General features: G+C 41.0%; 1 protein-coding gene across 16 annotated transcripts in view; it reads left to right on the plus strand.

The window, feature by feature from the left end:
- The first annotated feature begins 2,926 nt into the window (after positions 1-2,926).
- The window catches only part of SLC16A12 (solute carrier family 16 member 12), a 30,412-nt gene continuing 16,604 nt past the window's right edge, over positions 2,927-16,734 (plus strand). For 2 of the 16 annotated variants that reach the window (XM_054071276.1, XM_054071267.1), the window contains exons 1-4: positions 2,927-3,184; positions 7,732-7,779; positions 9,525-9,756; positions 12,305-12,409. The gene's annotated coding sequence lies outside the window, so the exon portion shown is untranslated. Of the gene's footprint in view, positions 3,185-5,274; positions 5,400-7,731; positions 7,780-7,820; positions 7,888-9,249; positions 9,332-9,524; positions 9,757-12,304; positions 12,410-16,734 lie in introns of those variants that run through there. The other 14 variants (XM_054071277.1, XM_054071271.1, XM_054071278.1 and 11 more) reach the window with 10 other exon arrangements.

The raw sequence follows: 16,734 nt of genomic DNA on the forward strand, positions 1-16,734 counted from the left end.
TGAAAAGCCTACTGCATGTGCGTGGACCATGGATTGCAATGATTGACCAGAAGGAATACCATAGATAAACAGCAGCAAGGTAGGAGGTTTGAAATCTGGAAGCTTATAATCACTAAAAGGAGATCAGTCATCCTCTTATTCAGCTAATTATTGATCTGCCTATACTTAGTTTATATCAAGAAAGAGACAATGTCTGTGACAAAATTTCCAAAGATTATGGCTGACAACAGACACTTCTTTAGGCAAAACAGGTTGCATGACATACCTGTGTCTAGTTCTGGGTGTCATTAGAAACAAGGCTGTTTTTAAATGGGTCGTTCAGTCTGATGCTATAGGATGGTCTTGTGTTCCAGGAACTGCTAATGCCCATGTGAAAAGTGAAGAGGCCATGGAATAACAATTACACAGCCTTTTTTTCTAACCCAGGTTCCATATATGACTTATACATGTGTTATATTTTGAGGAATTCATCACAGTTTTTGATTTTCTGCTGAAGCCCCAAGCAACAAATCTTTGACTTTACCTTTAGAAAGAAGCCTCTGCTCACAAGTGGCAAGTCAGTATGTCACCTTCCTGCCTTCAAGTCAGCGAGATCCGGACTCTAGCTGCAGAGGCAGAGCAGAAGGAACCATAAGGACTGCAGTTTTTCCAGCCTGTGATGTCTTTGGCTTAATTTCCAGAGACGCTAGGGAAGCTGGGTCCCCTTGACTATAGAATGCCAAATATCGCAGATCCAAATGTTAGTGACCAGATCTGAAAATGTTACCCTGAGCAATGCTGTCACAGTATATCCCTGTATTGTTGGCTGAGCTCTATGGAGGAGATGTAAGAAGAGGACAGAGGAAGGAAGACAGTGGGGTTTTCAGTTTACCACAGATAATTGTATGTAAAGGTTCAGTTAACGAAAATGTTTTAAGAACATCCATGCATAGGAAGGCTATTCATCAACTGCACATAACCGTCCTCCAAACTGTAAAAGCATTTATCTTGCCTGTTAAATTCTATAGGGTTAGAGTTTCTGTTTATTTTTGTGGTTTGGGAAGTGTAGAAGAGCGTAAAGATATTGTTTGCATAGGGACAAAATCAAAACAACTCCATTCCTGGACATGTTGTCTTTGCCTGGTCAGGCACTCCAGGTGAGGGAATGTACTGCCTTGATATCATGATTACTGCAGTTCTAGACAAGCAACATGCGTAGTCCTGCAGCCCAGGAGGGATTATGGCCATTGCAGGTGAGTTACATTGTGTTCCTTGTCAAACTGCTAGATGGAGTAGTGCAATCCATCATTCATCCAGTGTCAGCTGTTGAAACTTGCATGAAAAAAATCTACTCTAGCAGTGACAAGAGGAAGCTTGCCATGGGTGTGTAAAACACGGATGTAAACCAAACCCTTGTATTTATATTATTGTGTGTGTGGCTTCAAAGAGCCAAATGAGGTAACACATAGTGTGATATCTAGTATGTGATATGTCAGCACTGAAAATTAATTTATAGAAAATTTAAATAGCACAAAATTGTGTTTGAAAGTTGTTACAGTGCCAACGGCCAGGTCAGCAGACTAGGAGCAGTGTTACCGCCTCTTTGTGTATTCCTGATATGTACAACACATGATGTGGTTCTGTGGTGCTCTGACCATATCCTTTCCACACCACAGAGCGGAACGCATTACCTGTTGTTGACCCAGACATCAAAATGTCAGCAGCCAGCATAGATACCACTGCTCTGTTCCCATCACTGATGTGGAGTTGTCACAGCCAAGCAGACTTGCAGAGGAGGTTGGCTGTGATGCTGAGATCTCCGTCTCTTGAGTGGTAGCTTAATACACGAGCCATCTTGTTTGGAGTTTTCTATTATGTGGTAGTGTAACACAATACAAATAAAGCCTCTTGCAACTATGTTAGCAGTGTATTTTGGGAAGGAAGAACATTCAACATGAAGCACAGTTTAATCCAGGTAAGGTTAAAAATCTTTCAAAAAAACATTACAGAACTGTAAATAAAGGGGGGGGGGGCAAAACAACTCACCAAGAAAGAGCGAGCTGCACTTTTTTCTTATTCAAGAACAATATTTTGTTACCCACAGTTTGTTGGTCAAACCTAGACCCTTTTCTCCATGGCTGGAGGAAGAGAAGTACTTGTGCTAGGGAGTATATGCACTGGTGGTGTGGGCTGCCCTGGGGGAAGCGCTTGTGCACCAGTCTCCCCTAGATACCCTGTGCCACTGTCCTGTACAGAGTAGCTCAGTCACTTGGGAAGGGGAGCCTTTTCCAATTGATTAACTGCCTCGAAGCTGCCCTGCTTCCCAAATCATGCGTACTTCCTTTCGTGGAAGGATTTTGAATTTACCCTGGAAGAGCAGTGTAGCAAACGCTTCCCAGCTCTGCTTGTGCCCTCCTGGGAGCTTTGCTCTTGCTCTTCATAGCAGTGCTGAAAGGCAGCAAGGCCCTGGGTGAAAGACAGGAACCAGGCAGCGCTGGTGACAGTGTTCGGGAAGGGTAAGAAAAGGCCTCATTTTATCTTTGTTCTCATGGAAAGTGTCACAGAATGTTTACTGTCCCTTCTGAGCAAAGACCTGCTGCTTTCCAGATCTTGCCTGAAACCCCACGCAGTATCCAGCAGGCCACTTGGTTTATCTTCCTTGGATAAACAAAAGGCTGCTGGAATTTGAAACTTGTTCCAAGAGTCTAGGGTCCAAAGCCTGCTGAAATCTGTGTGAGTCCTTCCCCTGGTCTGGGCTTTTGAATTGAGTTTGGAGGTTTAGAGCCCGGCGAGCCCCGCCAGCGGCATTCCTGGCGGCGCGTGTGGCACAGCCCTCCGGGCACGGGCTGCGGGGCCATTTCCGTTCTTGAGTGTTGCCTGACTGTGGAACAGTTAAAAAATACCTTCCGAAATGCCCGAGAGCACTGATCCAGAAATCCCCGTACAGGCTTTGCCTTGATGGGAAGGAAAAAACAAACCAACCCCTCTTAATGCAGCGCCCGCGGCAGCGCTGAGCCGCCCTTCTCGCGCTGGTGGAGGCACCGCGCTCGGAGCGATTCCCGGTCCCTCTGCCGGCAGCGCCCCGCAGTGAGGGGAGCGCCTGGGGGCTGCCGCGGGGCCGAACCCAGCCTCTGCCCCCCCGGGTGCGGAGGGACCCGCCGGCCCGCCCGCCGCGCTGCTCCTGCCGCGGGGCTGCGGCCGCCAGGTAGGGACGGGGGGAACTGGGGAGACTCCCGAGGGACTGCGGCCGCCAGGTAGGGCTGAGGGGGACTGGGGGGACTCCCGCGGGGCTGCGGCCGCCAGGTAGGGCTGAGGGGGACTGGGGGGACTCCCGAGGGACTGCGGCCGCCAGGTAGGGCTGAGGGGGACTGGGGGGGCTCCCGAGGGGCTGCTGCCGCCAGGTAGGGCTGAGGGGGACTGGGGGGACTCCCGAGGGACTGCGGCCGCCAGGTAGGGCTGAGGGGGACTGGGGGGGCTCCCGAGGGGCTGCTGCCGCCAGGTAGGGCTGAGGAGGACTGGGGGGGCTCCCGAGGGGCTGCTGCCGCCAGGTAGGGCTGAGGGGGACTGGGGGGGCTCCCGAGGGGCTGCTGCCGCCAGGTAGGGCTGAGGGGGGGCGGGGGGGGCCGCCCCCGAGGGGCTGCCGGATCCTGACACTGCAGAAACGCTAAAAACAAACAAATAAATATGAATGTAAACCGTTACATTAAGGAACTCTGTACATGTGCGTACCTATGTGTCACTCGTCTGTTAGATAAAATGCTAGTCAGCTAAAGGGTAAGCAGCGCTCCTAGGTGGTCTAAGGAAAACTTAATTCTCTTTTTTTACCTGTTGCATGAACAGAAAAAGATGTACCTGTCAGGGGTGTAGGAGGCAGCAGAGCAGGCTGTGCCGCACGCACCGTGTCCGAACGGACCCTCCCGTCCCCAGACCCGCTCCCGCAGGCAGTGACTGTGTGCGTGGAAGTCTCTCCCCAAAGCGGTCTGAAAACTGAGGCACGGGGTGCTCAGCGATGGGCTGCAGGAGCTGCTCTGTGCTCTTCCGCTGAAATAGCTGTGGAACTGGCTCATTGCAGCGATCCCGATCCTGACCATCCTTGATACTTCTGGGATAATAGCTTAATTAATTTCCAGGACAATACTCAGTCCCTTGGAGGACTTGACCAAGTGTATTGTAGGTGTGAATCTCGCAGGAAATTTTGTGTTCACAGCCAGGCTGACTAAGTTCAGGAAACTGTTCAACAAAACAAAAAAGCTCAAAGATACACTGAGTATTATCATTATTTTGAACTTTCTGATTTGCCACTCATCTATTTAAGTGTTCTGTTTAATGTCTCTAATGGTAAGTTGTTTATTAGGCAGTTATGATGAATTTGGTTTTGCATGGTAGCCTTTTGACTGAACTGATTTCATTAAGTTAACAAGCTGGTCGGGTAGCCGTCTCTGTTTGTTGTTGAAAGTCCGCTCCTGCAGCAGCAGTGAGGAAACGTTTCTGTTAGTACTAGGAAATTCAAAGATAACGTGAAACTTAACGAAATGAAAGAGGATTGCATTTTGCTCAGAAGGGTTCTATTATGCCTCAGCTGGGGCCATGTTATTAGACACCCCAAATCATTAGCTGTTACTGTCTCTTCACATGAATTTTTTGATATACTGCTCCTTCTTTTATGTGCTTTTTGTTTTATATTTTTTTCACTTGCATTATATTTGATTTTGACTTTTCCACCTTTAGCAACAGTGTAACAGAAGCTGTTATTTTGATGGAAGGTTTCTCAGGGCTTCTCTTAGGGGTTTTCATGTTAATGGTTTTAAAATTCAGTCATTAATTTTTACTTTAAACTCAAATTGGAAAGTTATAATGAAAGACAATATAGCGCAGTGTAGCTTCATTTTAGAAAGTTTTATTAGAATTGATTTACCTAATATGTAAAGGCGGCAAACTTCAGACACCTCCTTATCCTCCAGCTTGCGTATTCACTTTTAACTACAATCTGTATTTCCTTTACCTAACAAGTGACTTGCTACAGTAGATCTGCTGACTAACTGGATTTGCTGGGTTGGTTTTCTGTCCGTGACTGTGAGAAAGGGGACTAGGAGACCCCCAGGGATCCCTTCCAGATCTGTATTCCCAGGCTGGGATCCTACGGACTGGACACAGTAGGGGGGAGATTTTTCAGATATTTTGATGCAAGCACAATTGCTTCCTCAGGGATAAATCTGGCACGCGTTTCCTTAGACAACTGTGCTTGCGTAAGCAGCCCCGTGCCACCCCCTGAGCTGTACTAGTACAACCATTTCTGGGGTTGGTGGTGAACCACATCAGCGAACTGCTACGGGTTCAAAAGCATGTTTTCTTCTTTGGTTATTGATTACTTTTAACTCTGATCTGTTTGGCTGTGTTGCTGCTGTGTCAAAGCTGAGAAGGTGGGCTGGGAAGAGGGAATATGTGGCTGGGAGCGGGAGGTAAGGGCTGTTTCTGCTGTCATTGCTGTTGCTGGAAGACAAGTAATTGCTTATCAAATTGTGGTCAGCAGTAGATGACACGTGGTTATGGCAGTTGCTTGGAAAATGTAGCTGAATGCTCAGATATCTTAATGCAGTTGTGTGCACGTGCATTTAGCTGCATACATGAAGAACCGATTCTGTATTTCTGTTGTAATTTTGAGTTTTCACCTGATTTATGTTGCTTTCTTGATGTATAGCAATGTGTTTGCATAAATTCAGGATATACGTTCTATACCCTTCTCCCTTGCAGTATGAGGGTTTCAAAAGCTCCTTTTTTTCTGGAAAACAGACCTAGGCATCATAAAGTTCTGAGTTTTATTAATCAGATTATATTCAGCTGGATAGGTAGATGCCTAAAATTCTAAAAGGGAAGATTAAACCACCCCTAAGAAGGTGCCTCTAATCCTAGAAAACGTAACTGTCACCTGCAAGTAATTTATCCTTTTACAGATACATGTAATGTTAAATATACTTCAGAATGTAGGCTAGACCTGCTGTTAATTTCTAAATGACAGAAGTGATTAGGCAAATAGCACTGTTTTAATTGGTACAGTGAGACTGAAATGTCAGTGAAATATAAGTGTTCTATAAGCTGCTGTAACTTATTTCAGTCTGAAGAGCATTGATGCTTTTGTGCACTGTTCTAGGACTTGTTCTCATTCTTACTTTAGACACTGTTTCTTGTTGTGATCCTGTTATAGCCAGTAAGAAAACACTTTCAGCACCTCAGCTTCTGTGTAGTATGTGTGTGTATTTGGAGAATGATGGTACACTTGTTCACAGAACTTAAAGGAGTAATGACTTAGTATTACAGTCTTTACTTAACCGAGAAAAATCAGAGTTTTTTTCTTCTAACTTAGTCAAGCAACTGTATTGGAGTTAAGAAAAATGTCACCTTTACTGTGTGCCCTATGGTGAGTCACTACCGCCACAGTCTGGATTATCTTCATGGAGCCTCATGTAGCTTTTAGAAAGCAGATTTTAAAAAAAAATAAATAAAAAAAAAATCTTCATTTTATCCATTCTTTCTAAGAGGAAAAGAGTTTCTTCTATGAGAACCAAATACATCTTTCATATGCTATATTTTTGCATGCATTAATCAACATATATTGATGTGTTTGTGAGCAGCAAAACTGCAAGCTACAGCTTGTCTGTGAGCAGTAGGGTCCCAGGCTGTGGTACAGAGATATTTGGAAAGGTGCAATCCTTTACAACAAAAACTGAAGACATCTAGGCTCATCTCTCAATTTTTCTTCACTGAAAACAGAATTGTTTTCTGTGCAGTGTATTGAACCGCAAAGACAGTTTTGTTTTGGTTTTTCGGAAGCTGTATGCACTTGCTCTGATGTGCTAAGTGGAACAGCAATTGCCAGTAGGACAATATATGAATTCAGCTGCTCTGGGTAAAGATACCTGTGTGAAGACTTGTCTTCTTCTGTATTGTTTCCTTGCCTCTCTTAGGCTTGTAGGAAGCTGGACGGAAATACATGCAGGGCAAGCTATGAACTTCTGACTACAAAATCTTTGGAGTTAAAGTCCCTCATCCCTTTGCCTTTAGAAGAAGCGTTCTCTGTTTCCAGTGGTGCTGTATGCCCAGCTGCTCAGATGACACCTGTCTGGTGTGGTCATAGATACCACGGTATGACAGATCAGAATGCAGGGACAGCCAGAAGGCGCATACAGTATCTTTCCTCTCACTACAAAGACAAAATCTATCACTTTTTTCTCTGCAGTATTTTAAGTTGTGCAGGCCCCTGAGACAACAGATCATCACTTCAGCAGCAAGATAACTTGTTCAGTGGTAAGATTAGCTAGCAGTTTGTGGCAGACTTCTTCCCCAGAGCGTGCAGCTGCTGGGAATTATGGAACTGACTTGAGGGAATGACATAATATATTTTATTAATGAGTTGAGTCTTCATTAGTAGAACTCTGACCAAAAAGAGCAAACAATACAAAAGCCATTTAATATTTGTTTCTGAGCTGCAGTTCAGTGTTGGAGAGCTACAGGTTATCCACAAAGCATGATATTCTTGCTGCTTTTCCTTGGGACTTTCAACAAATGAAGCAGCCCTCCTTGTCGTTCGTTTTCTATCCAATTTATTAGTTTCTGCTTGTTTCATTTGTTGGGATAATGAAGTAAGAAGTGAATGAAGTGGTCTTTAGCATTTGCTTTTAGACAATGTTATGTGCTTTCAGTGAAGGATTGATTGTTTCTTTGTTTTTTTTTTCCTTTTCTGGTGTTTATTGTAAGGTGATTCTCTGGGCTTTGGTGTGAATGCTGTCTTGGAAGAATGAACAGGTATATAGAGCAACTGTCTTTTTTGTGTGTTGTATGTCTAGGCAATGCTATGGATGTACTTCCACAGAGGTATGCACCAGGAAGCATGTATGCAAGCTGATGCAAAGTGTAAGTTGGGTAATGCTATTTAAGTGAATAGAGTTAAAATTAATGTAAAACCAATACATCTGAGGTAAGCTGGGTTCTTTTTACTAGTAAACATGATTTTCTTAGCTGTTCTTTTTGACACAATATTCCATTGGGTTTCTGTGGAATATTGTCCTTGAATGCTTTTTGAATGGTAAGTATATTAGTTGCTGCCAGAAGATCATCATTAATGGTGTCCAGAAATAATGGTAATGTGCAGCTCTAGGCCGTATGTGTATATTTAGTTATAATGTACATGATTGTTCTTCTAACTCATTGGTAGGTTATTTATGGAGAAGTCATTTGTCGCTCCTTTCTTTCCAACTCTCCAAGTTTTTTGTGCAAGCTGGGAGGGACTGGGAATTATAAATTTTACTTTTGCCAGCTCTCTGGCCTGTGCTTCTTAAGATAAACGTCTCTTGACACTTGTTGATACCATCAAAATTATACCCACATCTTGCCAAGAGACATGACCCAACTTCTGGGATTTCTCAGCTATTTGCCAGTGCCCTTGCCTACACACACCATTTATGCTCCATTTCTTCTGTAGTAATAGTATACCTAATGTTCAGAAGGTTCTCTTGAATTCATTTTAAGCATTAGGTAAGAATGCAGGTGAAAATATGGTAAAATAAATTTCAATTCTTGATTGCAAAGTTTGAAGTAAAGTTTCAGATATGAGACAAATAGAAGAAGAAAACATTGTCTTTGGATTTTTCAAAAATGAAAGGTGTTTCCCAGCCATTGCAGAAGATCTTAGAGGCAAGTTTTGGGTACACAGGCTGAGGAGATGTTTCAGCTAGCAACTACCGAATTCTTGCATCCCCTTTTCTGAATAGGACTTGAAGGTAGTTTTGAAGATGGGAATTTAACTCCTTCTCAGCAAGATAGTGCTGATCTCTTTCTCTCCTTTTGTTCAAGATGGAAACAGTCTCCCATCTTTCACTTTTTTTTTTTAGATTTTATTTTTTTTAAATTCAAAGCTTCCTTCTTTCCTTCCTGCAGTTTCTGGATTTCTACCAATGTGGATGTGATGATTCACGTTTCCCAGATGTGAAATGCAAATGTGGGAAGTGGGATCTTTCCCTTGCCCTCCTGGGGTTTCTTGGAGTCTATGGTGCTATTGAGTTTTTTAATTAATGTGTCCCTCCTGATCCAAATGGTTTTCCTGCTGGCCACAGTGTTTTTGGGGCTGTTGCATTACTTAATAAGTCATATCTGAGCGTGTTCATTATACACGCTTCTCAAGCTTGTTTGGCTTTGAGAGCTTCTCCAAGACCACACAAAACTTCTTAACTTAATCCATTGCCATAGGCAAATACCTCCTTCTCTTGTCCATTTTAGGACTGATCTCCTCAAGCTCCAACAGAGGGATGTTTGAAGCTTGTTCAAGCAACCTGCTGGGTGGTGCACAGCTGAGGAGCTGGTAGGACAGGGCTGTGTGCTACTTGTCTGTGCTCACTATCCTGGCTCCTCTGTGCTCTGTCTTCATTTGCTGATATTGCGATGGACTATGTGATCCCACATGAAATCATATGCATTACTCGTAGGCTTTGCTCAAGGTACCAGGGTATTTGGTTTGGTAATTTCTTGGCTTTGTGGTTGTTCCTCTTCTTCAGGGGCCCCTGTAATCAGCTCTTCAGGCTCATCACCTTTACATCCCCTTAAAAGTCACTAAAAGAGCAGGGAAAGGAAGAGCGGAATTAAGAAGAGTCAAAACCAAAACGGTTCCACTTTCAAGGCATGTGCCAGCTTTGCCTTTCTGTCACTGAAATGCTGCATCCAGTCTCTCAGTTCTTGAGACTGAAATTTCCTGGACTAGAGGCATCACACTCAGCTTTGTCTATACAGGTGTGGCTTGCTGTTGATGTTAATATCAACAAATAATTAATATCAATAAATATCCATTGATTTTAAAATATGCTGCACTACTGAACTTGGTGGGAGTATAACTGCTGCCTTTTTCATTATATGGGCTAACTTTGGAGATTGTAATCTGATATTTTGAGTTGACACTTAAGGAATCAATTTGATGTGATATTCCCATTTGAATGTAGTGATGTTGTTACACTTCTCATTAGACATATTAGATTCATTTTTTAGAGAAAAAAATCTTTTCTGGTAGTTCACATTATGTTTTTCAAGCATTGCAGCTTTCCAGATGACAGCCTGTCAGTTTGCATAACAAGCCACTGCCCATCTCTTCTCACCATGGTCACAATTCTGTGCTGCAACATGTTTCTGGCGAGTTCTCTTCCTGTAGAGTGTATCTGTTGGCAACCTTGCTTTCATGAAAGTGTCCCCTTAAATTACACTTTCTTCCATAAGAGCTTGAAAGTTACACTATCTGACCTATTTAATCTAACAAATCAACACTACTTGTTTTAGATAAAGGCAGGAGGCATTTGGGATGCTTCTTCAAAAAGTGCCTTCTGCCTGTTGATTCCCTTTTTCTCTAATAGCATTTCTTTATTTCATTAGTCTGAATGGTCCTTGGGGCAGCTATAGCATGATATTGACAATAGCAAGAAAAAGTGCCTTTTCTGAAGGGACTGAAAAAAGTCTTCCTGTGGGCAGAGAGAAAACTGAAATGGAAGCCAGCTGAGCAAGAAGAGCCAACTGAGAGGGGCAGTTCTTCCCCTCTTGAAGAGACTGAGTTAGTACAGACCTGGTAATTTCTCCACTTGAGCAATTAGTACTGTGCTCTAGTAGCAAATGGGGCTTTTTGTATAAAAGCTGCTTACATTATTAAGTATAGAATATTTTCTGTTTCCTTACCTAGAACAGTTCAGACTATTTCTCTGTGCATCTGATATTTCACATTAAATTTGGGAGATGCAGATTCTACAAAATACAACTTAATGACAGCAGTGAAGCTGGAATTGGGTGAAGAATGTACTGAATGGAGCATCACAGCTGATCACAAAGTGCCCTCAAAATCTCAGCAAAAATACACAATTTGTGTCATTATATATTGAAGGAACTGGCTTCCACCCCAAATAAGTGAAAATCTCAGCAGTCAAAACAGGATGTAATTGGAGAACAATCAAATTGGTTAAATTTCATTTTGATTTTTGCAAATTAATGTGTGCTGGCAATGCAAATTGACAGGGAAAAAAAGCTTTGTAGCAGAGACATCTCTGTGCATCCCAGTCAGAGCCAGTTTCCTGTAGAAGCAAACACTGTTATTTGGTACCATTTTTAAACACTGTTTAAAATGAATTTGATCCCACTAAAAGGATTATTGAATGCTATCTAGTTAAGGGACAATTACAAGGTTGGCTGGAATAACAGGATAAAAGGATAAGTGTTTAGTCCTTCTTTTAAATCTCTTGGTTTTTGATTCCCAAGTTCACGTGTGGTGAGACTTTGACCAAATGGTACTCATAGGACTGTCCAGCTAGCAAATGCATTTCTTCATGGTGGCTCCTTGACCAATGTAATGTCAATAAGGAAGCTGAGAGAGAGAATCCAGGAATACTCTTTTTTTTTTTTTTTTTTTTTTTTTGTAACTCCCATGGGAGCATGGCACCATGTTGAAAGCCTATAAATATTTATCTTCCTGAAATTCTTAGCTAGGTGTTTGTTTTTATAAACTTTCTAATCCAGCAGTTCAAGATGCTGTGATAAATGGCCTGCTGTTGGGCCGTAGGATCATATGAAGCAGCAAAGCCTGCATAGTTTGCTTCTGAAGTGTTTCCTTTTAAGAGTTTTCTGATAGGATTGTTTGAGTGTTTTTATGGGAGATTTAGCAGGCTGCGCTGGTTTTATGGTTCTAAATGCTCTGCTGCTCTTAGCTCCTGTAATTAGGAGAACTTGGTTTAATAGGAAGAAGAGAGCATTTTAATAAATTCTTTTATGACCAGTTCTTAGATAAATTTCTAGGGTTTTTTTCTTAGATAGCATCAGTCTCTTCTCTCTCTTTTTTTTCCCTTTTCAAGTCTTTTAAATGTCACCATTTATGGCTTTCTTATCATTGCTGTCTAACATTTACCAAGGTGACTGCCTAACGTCTTGTCTTGCTGCTCCATATGGGCTCTCTTCCTTTTATAGCTATCTGCCTTTTCAGTGTAACTGTTGAAGAGAAAAGGCAAACATGATACAATCTGGGGAAACTGGTTTCCTGTTTTTTACACAATGTCTCATTACTCCTAACGTAACTCAAACTTCTCTTCTGTAAAATTTCCTCCCCACTTACAGGTTAGTTTTCCTGCCAGAGTCACCCTTGGCTCCTTCGCTGCATAGTTGTTGGCCTTGTGCTTTTTATGAGTTAAGCTAATCCCATGCTTCTTGTGGTCAGCTATTTTTTAAACATTCTCTCCAATTACATCTCCATAATTCCTTAAATGTGAACATCGGCATGTTTGAAGACTCACTTTGATATTCTGCTTTCTGACAGTTCTGTTTCTGTGGAGCCAAGAGAATACGAGCTGAGGAGCTGTATGGAAACACCAGAGAAAATGAAATTAAAGAATTAAAACAGCCAGAAATCTGGAGAGCAAAGGTAAAACATAGTTAATAGGACAGGTAGATTTTCATCTTGTTTCACTTACCAAAACAGAAACATTCTCTATGGAGAGAAATGTTTCTTAACATAAAATTAAGAATCTGTATTTCTGGGCTGCAATACTAATTAACAGAAGTACACCCTGAAGTAGCATGGAAAGTTCCTGCTAATCGTCCCTGAAAATGATGTAATCGAGCAGCTGCACTAGTATTCACTGAGCAAAAGGAACTTCAGGCTGTTTTCTTCAAGCTTTAAAGATTCCCTAAAAGCTAAAATAAGCTATTAAGCAAGGATCTAGTTGAAATAGGGATGACTTGGTGAGGTTGAGTGGAAGACTGAGCATGAAGAATGTGCTGATCTGCTCAAGACATGTTGGTTTTTTGTTAACTTCCAGTGAGTGATTTCACTAAGACAAACTGTTGCTGGTGAGTAGATGCATGTTTTAACGATGTGTATGCTGTCAAAAATGTTTTTTCTAGTCAGAGATTTTTTTTGCTGTGGCATGCTAGAAAGTTTTCCTCTTGACTTCTATCTGTTTCCTTGTCTTTCATTTTGGTATTTGATTATTCATTCCCAGCTTCATTGCTTCCCTGTTGTTATTTTCTGAATTTTGTGTGCAGTGACACACATATAAGCCTTCTTGTACAGAGGCATGTTTGTTGGTATGTACCTATAGCTATAATATTTGTATACAAGGTATAGTGTATGTATATAATGTATTATGGGTTTTTTTGATAGAGTAAATGTGATCTGTGCAATAACTTCTCACAAATACGTAATCCTGTAAAGGGACATTCATTGGTAGTTGCTGTTGGAAGCCTGTTTTAGGAAATAGCAGACAACCTGTCTTTTGTCTTAAACTGTTATCTTTCCAGTATTTAGAGATTTTTCTTCTTTCTTGTTGGGGACTATATTAATACGCTGTTCTATATAAAATAATTATATATTATCATTAGTAAAGCAAAGATTAATAATGGTTTGGAAGTGATCATCTTAATGGTCATCTTCATTTTACAGAGTTCAAAGTTTCAGTTGCAAACCTCCCAAGAAAAACAGTGGTCACAGTGACAGTTTGCTGTCATACGGCATGCACTGTCCCTTAGAAGAGCACATATGGCATTAAATATCCTAATAGCTTTGTTTCAGAACATAAGCTTGTGCAAATGAAAGGAAATAACCTGCCTTGCCTTTTCATGCCTGATTAGTTTTTGCAAACAAATCTTGCATATTGAAGGAGATGATGATGAATTGACTCTAACAGCAGCCCTACAACATCAGATAAATAGAAGCACTCTTCCGGATAGCTTGTTCTGTAGATACAGAGTTTGTTTTCTAAAATAGTCATCTTTCCTTCTAGAAAGCGCTTCTCTAAGATTCACATCTTGAAAATTAACATTGAAAAGTATTCTTCTATGTGAACTGTTAAAAATCAGACAATGCTACTCCAGCTCTCAACTCTTAAAGAACAGGGGAAAAAGGTATTTTTGTTTAAGTGCAGTTCCTCATTTTACTAAAACCCAGCCAGGAACCTTACAGACATTATAAACCAAACCAGTTTTGCATAACTTGAATAAGGCTTTTCCATAAGCAGAAGGGCTGAAAAGGTGACAATCGTGAAAGAGCTCGAAGTATAGGTGCATTTTCTGTACTCATCACTAAGATTTCTAGGTGAGGGCGTATCAGTTTCCCATGGTCTTGCCTCCTGCTTTCTTGGCTTCCTCTTTACCAAGGAGTGTCTGAGCACTGAGTGGCAGCTCTCCCAGGACACCATGGAACGGTTGCTAGTACTTCCCCAGTATGTGACCCCTATCAGGGATGTACACTGGAATCGGTGTCCATCTATTCTGATTTCTTATTGGAGATGAGACAAAAGTTTGTAGCAACCACAGGTTTTGGGTGGTCTTTAGGAAGATGTGTTTCTATAACGGAGTCTTCTGCCCCTTGGTTTTATCCAGGCACAGCTGTGCCGTTGGTGCCTGAGCACTCCTGGGGTGCCTGGTAACAGCCTAATTTTCTCTAGAAGATCAGAAGAGCATTTTTTTCGTATCTTCTTTGCCAAGTCACCTCTAGCTAACTTAAGAGAGATTGATTTTTTAATCCATATCACCAAAGTAGAATATGGGGTGCAGAATCTGTAAAAGAAGGAGAGAGTATTGATATCCACAAGTTGACTGCGTAGTGGTCTAAGAAAAAAAAGTCATGTTTCCACATGTTCCATGGCAGCTTTGCAGTGGTATTCTTTCTTACGGCAAGATTTTACTGAAGATGGAAAAAATAATATGCCAAGTGTAGGAAGTGTCAGCTGAAGACCACTTTGAATAAAGCCCTTTTTCAGCCTTTCCAAACAATTATGGTTGTGTGTTAACATTTCTTTAAGGATATAATGGGATATTTATAAGTGTCTGATGGTTCAGAAAATGGACTATCACATGCTTAAGTTTACTGTAAACAAGAACTGCTTGACTAAATGTTTAGTCATCATGAGTGATATGTCATAAATCTCAAAATTAACAGATAAATGCAATGTAATTGTAAATCAATAAACATATTGGTAGCTCTGTAAAAGAAAAAAAACCAGAAACCACCTTCCACAACTGTTGCTTATTTTGTGTTTAACTGTGTCGAAAATAATTATTAGAAATAAATATTAAAAATACTAGAAAAATGTAAAAATACATGTTTGACAGAACTTGCGTGACCATAACCTTGCTAAGGGTGTGCACCCTGAGAGGCTCAGCTCAAATTTCAGTAATTTTCAGTCATCTACTCAAGGAAAATAGTTGAGCCCACTGTTATGTTCATCACAGTAAAAAGTGAAGTGGTGGGCATTGTACTTGCTAGTTTAAAAACCTTTCGATCAAATGTCAATCAAAGATGCACCTTTCCAGTGGGGTAAAGTAGGCTAAAGTCAAGCTTTCTGTGCCTACAAAGAGTTTTCCTACAAATATATTGCTTTGTGGTTTTGGTTTTTCTTTTACCTTCTGTAGTTAACCTGCCTTATTTAAGAACTAGCCTAGCCTTTAACTGTGTTAAAAGGTCAAAAGGTTTCCATTATAATTTGCTTAACCTTTCGCTATAGAGGCTGGACAGAGACATCTTTAAGCAGAGAAGAAAGCTGAGAATATAGAGTAACAGTCTTAAGATGCTTATTGGAGTTATTTTTATTTAGGAACACAGAGTTGGAAAGGACCTCTTGGATTGTTTTTAAACAAGTCAAAGTCATAATCTTTTGATAAATAACATCTCCTGAAATCAGAATAAGTTGTACTTTTACAGTTAAATAGCTAACCCATGGTGCAGAATGGGATAGATCTTTATTGGAGAAAATCTATTAGATTAGAAATCACCTTTCAATCTCAAGAGCTGTAGAGAATTTAAGAGTCTTTACTTCATGTCTATTTAAGCACACCTTGAAATTTAGCTGCCTGCCAGGCCTGCTGACTGTAGTGCCTACCATGGTATGAGATTGGTGGGTGGGTGGGGAAGCAAAAGGAGTATGAAAAGGTGCCATTTCTTGACAATTCATTTGATAGTAGCTTTTGCAGCTGTTGGCATCTTCTGGACTTGCATCAAATAGTCTGTCCCACTTACATTTGCTCTACTGTATTTGATGAAATGTAGGAAATTAGTTAAGGGGCTAGCAAGCCTCTGGGGAAGATGCTGGTCAGAGGGGAAAAGAGATAATGGGCTAAGGTAGTGGGCTATTAATTAATAACCAGTATTCTGCCAGTTTTCTGTCTTCCTTTTAACCTGCTACTTGGTTTAAGCTCATTTTTCTCTGCAGATTGTTACAGATACAGTTATCCTGGATCCTTCAAGACATAACAAATTAACTATTTCAAAACATGTTAAATATTTAGTCTCACACACTTCTGTAATCTGCTGTCACATAGCACATCACTGTTTCGTTTTGTTATCTAATATATCTTTCTTTCTTTCTTTCTTTCTTTCTTTCTTTCTTTCTTTCTTTCTTTCTTTCTTTCTTCTACACTTTGTTACAACTTCTGTGCCCTTTTTGTTTCTTTTTTTATTCATCGTTCTTGTCTTCTGTTTTTCTTGAGGGGTTGGGGTTTTTTTATTAAAGATGCAGCAGTCAGAAAAGGGAACAGAAAGCAAGAGTATTGAAGCAAGAGGTTAACATGAATGAATGTAGCAAATTACTACAAATAATTAATGCTTGGTATAATCTTGAGATCAAGAAAAGTGAGAAAGATAGTAGAATTGTCCTACTGCTACACAAATAGGGTAAATACAGAAAAATATTGACTGTCCTAAAGCTAGATGCGTATGGGGATAAATGCAGTAAATATATGCAATTCCAT

The sequence above is a fragment of the Cuculus canorus genome, chromosome 7, assembly GCF_017976375.1.
Source record: "Cuculus canorus isolate bCucCan1 chromosome 7, bCucCan1.pri, whole genome shotgun sequence".
NCBI classification, from domain to species: Eukaryota; Metazoa; Chordata; class Aves; order Cuculiformes; family Cuculidae; genus Cuculus; species Cuculus canorus.